At 34.0% G+C, this 7959-nt stretch overlaps 1 protein-coding gene across 9 annotated transcripts in view; it reads right to left on the minus strand.

Annotated features, from left to right (window-relative positions):
- Positions 1 to 7959, minus strand: part of CTNNA3 (catenin alpha 3) — a 1750900-nt gene that overhangs the window by 1674500 nt on the left and 68441 nt on the right. The window contains exon 1 of one of the 9 annotated variants that reach the window (XM_028481838.2): positions 6885 to 6968. The exons of 6 other annotated variants lie outside the window; for them this stretch is intronic. The gene's annotated coding sequence lies outside the window, so the exon portion shown is untranslated. Of the gene's footprint in view, positions 1 to 6884; positions 6969 to 7959 lie in introns of those variants that run through there. 2 more of the 9 variants (XM_028481836.2, XM_024132163.3) reach the window with 2 other exon arrangements.

Below are 7959 nucleotides of genomic sequence, written 5' to 3' on the forward strand. Positions count from 1 at the left end.
CCATTCTCTATGTCTGCGTCTTTATTCCTGCCCTGCCACTAGGTTCATCAGTACCTTTTTTTTTTTTTTTAGATTCCATATATATGCATTAGCATACGGTATTTGTTTTTCTCTTTCTGATTTACTTCACTCTGTATGACTCTAGGTCCATCAACCTCACTACAAATAACTCAATTTCGTTTCTTTTTATGGCTGAGTAAAACAACAAGAACAACAACCAGAAAAAAAACCTGAAGGATAAACCAAAAACAAATTAAAATTGTTGTCCTCAGGACAAGGGGAAGAACAGAGCAGAGGAGACAGCGATGAATGCTAGACTTCTCTGAATATACCTAGTTTTAGAGTTTTGACGTTGGAGCCACATAAATGTCTTACATAAGTAAGACATCTTAATCCTGAAAAATGAGAAGTAAACAAAAAAAAAAAACCTTAACTATATTTCACATTAGCTTCATAAACACTCAGAAATAATCTCAAGGAACTACAAAACATAGTACTTTTTTTTTTTTTTTTTTTGTGGTACGCGGGCCTCTCACTGTTGTGGCCTCTCCCGTTGCGGAGCACAGGCTCCGGACACGCAGGCTCAGCCGCCATGGCTCACGGGCCCAGCCGCTCCGCGGCACGTGGGATCTTCCCGGACCGGGGCACGAACCCGTGTCCCCTGCATCGGCAGGCGGATTCTCAACCACTGCGCCACCAGGGAAGCCCCCAAAATATAGTATTTTTTAAATAAGCTTTAAGGATCTATTGTACAACACAGGGAATAAAAGCAATATTTTATAACTATAAATGGAGTATAACCTTTAAAAACTGTGAATTACAAAAATGATGAACCACCTAAAACTTATATAATATTGTACACAACTATACTTCAATAAAAAATAAATTTTAAAAAAGTTTTTTTAAAAGTTAAAAAACAAACAAAAACAGTATTTTTACTCTAATCCTAGAGGGATATCCTCCAGGACAAAAAGAATGTCAAAGTAATTTTAAACTACACTTAGTATTCTTATTATTTATGTGTGATATATATATTCTTATTATATATGTATACATACATGTGTATACACACACATCAGGCTAAAGCAAATAAATAATTATATTCATGTTATTAGGAAATAAGATTTCCAGCATAAGAGAAAAAGGAGATACAGATGGCCAACAGGCACATGAAAGATGCTCAACATCACTAATCACCAGAGAAATGCAAATTAAAACTACAGTGAGATATCACCCAACACCTGTCAGAATGGCTACCATCAAAAAGAACATAAATAACAAATGTTGGCGAGGATGTAGAAAAAAGGAACCTTTGTACACTGTTGATGGGAATGTAAACTGGTGCAGCCACTGTGGGGAACAGTATGGAGTTTCCTCAAAAAACTAAAAATAAAATTACCGTATGATCCAGCAATTCCACTCCTGGGTATATATCCAAAGAAAATGAAAACACTAATCCGAAAGGATACATGTACCCCAAAGTTCATAGCAGAATTATTTACAGTTGCAAGGTTTGGAAGCAACCTAGGTGTCCATCAACAGATGAATGGATAAAGAAGATGTGGTATATAAATACAATGGAATACTACTCAGCCATAAAAAAGAATGAAATTTTGCCATTTGCAACAACATGGATGGACTTAGAGGGTACTATGCTTAATGAAATAAGTCAGACAGAGAAGGACAAATATTGTATGTTATCATTTACATGTGGAATCAAAAAATTAAAACAAATTAGTGACTGTAACAAAAAAGAAAGAGACTCACAGATATAGAGAACAAACTAGTGGTTACCAGTGGGAACAGGGAAAGGGCAAGATAGGGATGGGAAAGTAAGAGCAACAAACTACTAGGTATAAAATAAATGGGCTACAAGATATATTGTACAGCACAGGGAATATAGCCAATATTTCATAATGACTACAAATGGAGTATAATCTATAAAAAATCTGAGGGACTTTCCTGGTGGTCCAGTGGCTAACACTCCATGCTCCCAATGCAGGGGGCCTGGGTTTGATCCCTGGTCAGAGAACTAGATCCCACATGCCACAACTAAGAGTTTGCACGCCGCAACTAAAGATCCTACATGTTGAAACTAAAGACCCCGCATGCCACAATGAAGATCCTGTGTGCGACAATGAAGACTTGGCACAGCCAAATAAATAAATAAATATTTTTTAAAAAAATTTTGAATCACTATGTTGTACGCCTGAAACTAATATAATATTGTAAGTCAACTATACTTCAATATAAATAAATAAATAAGAAAAAAGATACAAATATAAAATCAAAATTTTTATATTAAGCCCTATAATCTTATTTTGAATTGGAAATATCAGTATGATCTCATTACATATTTTTCCCTTCCTAAAAAAAAAATCTATTTCTTAGCTATGTTCACATAAAAAAAAAAAAATTGGGCAACAATGGCAACCTGGTGCACAGATTATGCTCCCTAAATACTATTTTCCACTAAAAAGACTTAGCCTCCTCAGTGGAAACGCTGATTGAAGATCTAGTGCAGGAAATGTACAAAATGAGCCTAGAACATCTTCTTGTGCTAGAAATCAAGGCTCACTTGGGTTTTGTCAAAATACTTACTAAACAATTTAAAGGGGTTCTCAATGGCCAAAAATGGGAAAATGTGAGCATCAAAAGAATAAAAAATTACAATATTCTGAAATATATCCCACATATAAAAATTCAAAAAAAAAAAACTCATTGGTCACCTTCCAAAGTTGCTAGAACACCATCCTCTTTTTCTGAAAATTGATAAACAATGGGAAATAATCAAGTATTTTCCTGATTTTCTGGTATGAACTATACTTTTGACTGAAATAATAAGGGAAGAGTACTTTATAGCATGATCCCAACTGATAAAACTAATAATTATAGAATGATAAAGCCACAATTTACAACCCCTTAAAAAATAATAGGCTATACAATAATTACCAATGTGAAGGCTAAAATCATTAAGTGACTGATTAATAGGGAACTATAAGAATCAGGCTTACAGAGCATGAATGCAGTGATCAATTTTAACATTACCAAAAGTGAGATAACCCAGACTCGTGTATTAGACATAATATTAAATGGACAATTGATTGTCAAAAAAGGTGTCATGGTAACTCAATGGAAAAAAGGTAGTCTTTTCAATAAATGGTGCTGAAATCATTGAACAGCCACTCATAAAACAGGAACCTTGACCCTTTCCTCACACCATATACAAATATTTACTTGAAATGGATCACAGAGCTAAAGATAAGACCTAAAGCTATTAAATTTCTCAGTGAAAACATAGGAGAAAATTTTTGTAACCTTGGGTTAGGCAAAGGTTTCTCAGATACATCCAAAGCATGATCCATAAAAGAAAAAAAAATCAATAAACTGCTTCAACAAAATTTAACATTTCTTCTCTTTGAAAGGCAATGGTAAGAAAATGAAATGGCAGGGACTTCCCTGGTAGTCCAGTGATTAAGAATAAACCTTCCAATGCACGGGATGCGGGTTCGATCCCTGGTTGGGGAACTAAGATCCCACATGCCACAACGAAGATCCCTCAACTAAGACCCCATGCAGCCAAATAAATATTTTTTTAAAAAAGAAAAGAAAAGAAAATGAAATGGCAAACCACAGCTGAAGGATGGGATGAAGCATTTTTAAAACCCATATATGAAAAAGGACTTGTATCCAGAAAATATAAATAATACTTAAAAATCAAAATCTTTTATAAAAAATTCAGTTTTTTAAATGGGCAAAATATTTGAAAAGACACTTCACCAAGAAGATGACATATAAGTGCGTGAAAAATGCACATCATAAGTCACTAGAGAAACGCAAATTAAGGTCACAATATATACTGCTACACACCTACTGTAATGGCTAAAATTAAAAAGACTGCCAATACTAGAGCTAGCAAAGACGAGAAGCAACTGGATATCTCACACATTTGCTAGTGAAAATGAAAACTGGTACAGCCACTTTACAAAACAGCTTGGAAATTTCTCATAAAGTTAAACATGCACCCACCCTATGACCTAGCAATTCCACTCCTTAGATATTTACCCAAGAGAAATGAAAGTATATGTCCACCTAGAGACATATATGCAAATGTTTATGGGGGCCTTATTCACAAGAGTCAGAAACTGAAAACAACTCAGATTTCCATCAACAGGTAAATAAACAATTTATGATACCATTATACTGTCACATGTTATGCAAGAAAAAAATGAACAATAGATACAGGCATCAACATGAATATCTCACAAAAAGTATTATGCTGATAGAGTCAGACAAAATTACACACTGCATGATGCCACGTATATGGACATTCTTGAAAGGGCAAAAATATAGGGACAGGAAATAGATCAGTAGTTGTCAGTGACTGAGGGTTAAGGGAGAAGATAACTGCAGACGGCACAAGGAAACTTTGGATTGACTCAAATAGAAATGTTCTATTTGTTTACGGTGGTGATTATATGATTGTGTATAACTGTCAGAATTCATCAAACTGTAAACTTATAAAGAGTGAATTTAATGCATATAAATTTTTCCGTAATAAATCTGACTTCTAAAAACTCTTTTCTGTTTATCTCTTACCCCAGTGACACAAAAAATATTTCTCGATTACTTCATTTACTATATAATTACAGAATCTACTGATATCCATTGGTTCTATAAGCTCTTTGAGTGGATCTCTCACTAGGATCTCTGAACTAATGCTTTCGAAAGCTAATTTGTTTTTCTTAAGCGTCCTTGACCACTCTGGTACATCACTCAGTTTATTTGGTGCCTAAATCCTACTTAGCTTCTTAAAAGTATTTGCTTCCCAGGTTTCAGATATGTGTGTCCAGGTAATCCACAATCCCATCCCATGCAGCTGATGTGTTATCTATCCGATTGATAATTTTTTCTGGCAAGAACTCTAAGTCAACCTGCATATGTGTTTACAAAACTACAAACATAAAAGCTTTGAGTATTTTCTTTGTTTTTGTAGTGCTTTTTTTAAAAGATAATCATTTCTTATTGATTTTATTGATAACAACGGAATATTTTAAAAAACGGAGCCAAATGATTGGCCCTGACTCATCATGTTAATTTAATATCTGAAAATATCACTGAAGATCCTTAGCAAAACTTTAACTGCTACGCTTTTGTCCCTTTTCAATAGTGTTGGGTGAAAGCAGTGAGTTTCTAACTTTGTTCACTTATACAAGCCAGGTTTAGCAAGGTGTGCAACACCAAATCCAGCGTCTTCAACACAGTAGTTGGTTTTTGAGTATTTGAAGATCAAAGTACATTAAGAAGTCCTGCCTCTGAATTCCTTCCTCCTACCCAACAACATTTTTCCAAGTTAGATTGATCCAGTTAATTGTGATCGAACAGAAGTTGAAATTCAAGTTAAATTTATAACCAAATTGAGTGAAAGGAAGGAAAGTAGCTAATAACAACCTATTCAGAAAAATTTAAAAATACCAGGACTAGATTCATAGATTCATACAAAATTGCCAGATATATTTTAAACATGGGCTTGATCATGTCTGTTCTAATATGTAGATATATGACCTTATTTAAATAACTTCTTGTTTCCAAAAAACTACGCCTCTTTAATCATTCTTCTGAATTAAGTAACAGACCAAATTTTATTCTGCTCCTAGAAAACTTAAAGCCACACTTATGCCTATATAAATCAGCATGTGGGTTAAAAGGGCAGCAGTTTGCCACTTTTTTTCCACCAAAATACAAGTGACATTTAAAGTATATTTAATATTCACTGTCCAACATACTTCTCCCACTCTGGACTGCCACCCTTGGTAAGGGAGATAGCTAGTTTGCATGAAATTCCCCCATAAGATTTCTATATATAACCCTATATTTTCTCTCCCATCAATCCATCATACACCAGTGTCATAAAACCATAGTCAAGAACTGCTGCAGCTCACCTTATTCCTGGCTCTGTTTTATATCTCATACGTATTTTTCTTTCTACTTTCACTCCACTTTTAACCTTTCTTGAATTTCACATAGCCTTGTAAGTCACCTTAAATCCTTTCTAGAACAAGGTAAGGAATAAATAAATAATCATTCCATGTATCTGCAAAAGCAATCTCTTCTCATTTACCCTAGATAAAGCCTTAAAGCTTTAACTACTTGCAGCCTCTTAACTATTCTCTACCATATTAAACATACAAGTATCAAAATCACAAGTTCCTATTTTTTTGTTTTATTAATTCTCTTTTTAAAAATATTAAGGCTGCATACAGAAAATACAGGAAAAGTATCCACGCACAATTTAAGTTTAGAGGCCTATAATAGAAATTAAATTGTTTGCACAAAGAACCTGCTTGCTGCGTAACTTTTGTGTCTAAAAGAATGTAAAGCTTCCAGTGCCTTGTATACAGTTACTCAAATAGTAATAGCTCAGCTACAGAGAAGGAATTTTTAAGTGCTTTGATATAAAACTACTATAGCTTGGGCATTGGCACACAAGAATTTGTTTCAGCGCTATTTTCAAAGCCACTAATAAATACTTCAAATACCAGAACTGAGCCTCTGCTCAACTGAGTCTGCCTCAATTGACGTGAAAGAAAAAGTATGTAAGAGAATCACATTTTTATTTAAAACTGAAATGCCTGCTAATCTACTTGGAAAAGTATATATAAAATTGGAACTTTCATAAAGTAGTTTAGAGTTTAGTGTTGTTAAAAGGAAAATTAGTTATAAAATTAATAAATGCACAACATAGTAGTTTCTATTCATCCCATTTTATAGAAATAATGTCCTTTAATTTCCCCCAAAGTTATCTAGCCAAGTAACACATAATCTATAATTAGGATTTGCCTTATAGCAAAGTTTGATTTTAAAAAGTTTGACACTTCACTCACCTACTGCAGGACAGAGTATTGCCCATATACAGATACTAAACCAACTGTCTAAGCAAGTTCTTGTGTTTAGAAATTCAGTGCCACTATTATGGCTCACAATTTGGCTTATGATGCATTTGTAAGCAAACAGCCTGACAAGCACCCTAGTGTATTTCAGGATGACTGACAGGACACAGTGGCTCAAACAGGAAAGGGGGATGGGTGCTCTTAAAGCAACATACCAGTGAAAGGCAACATTAAACAATAGAATCAGATTGAAATAATACTTTTCAAGTTTGCAATGAAACAATAACATATTGTCCAATTCAAGCTTTTAAACGTAACTTTCATGTCATTATGTGCCCAAAACACTGTAAATTCCAAACAGACTTTAAGAATTTAAAATATAGAAAGAAAAAATTTAAAACAAACATGCTAAATGATACTTCCCTGTACCTATCAAACTTCTAAATTACTTAAGACTATTCCAATTATTTTTAACAGAAATTAGGTCAGGGTACCCAGAGAAAAGCAGTTCTTATCTCACCTCTAGATATTTGCCAATCACTCTTACAACAGTAATTTAACTAATAAAAGTAATTTAAATAGCTTGGATTATTCAAATCTCTTATTGAAGATAGGGGCAGGAGATCTATATATTTTGCCCCTGCTGTGTTTCTTCTCTGTGACCTACTTCCATTGTTAAAAAATAGATCATTGGGTTAGGAAGTTTCAATTATGGGTATTTCCATATTCGTTTTACTTGGAAAATATTTATTTAAGTGATACATTGGCTTCATTCTTCACATTCATAATTTTTCCTATATTACCTTACAATACTCTGCACTGTTCAATCCTTTTATACAACAATCAGCCCCATTTTTAAAACAAAAAAAGCCATTCATTTTTTTTCATAATATTTATAATATTTATTTATAATGCTTTTTATTTCTGTAAGGTTGGTAGTTACATCCCATTTCTGATTCTAGTAATTCGATTCTTCTTCCTCTTCTCCCTCCTCCCCGTCCTCCCTTTCCCCATCTTCTGCCCCCTCCCCCCTCCCCTTCTCCTCCCCCTTCCTCTTCTTCTTCTTCTT

The sequence above is a fragment of the Physeter macrocephalus genome, chromosome 20 (assembly GCF_002837175.3).
Source record: "Physeter macrocephalus isolate SW-GA chromosome 20, ASM283717v5, whole genome shotgun sequence".
NCBI classification, from domain to species: Eukaryota; Metazoa; Chordata; class Mammalia; order Artiodactyla; family Physeteridae; genus Physeter; species Physeter macrocephalus.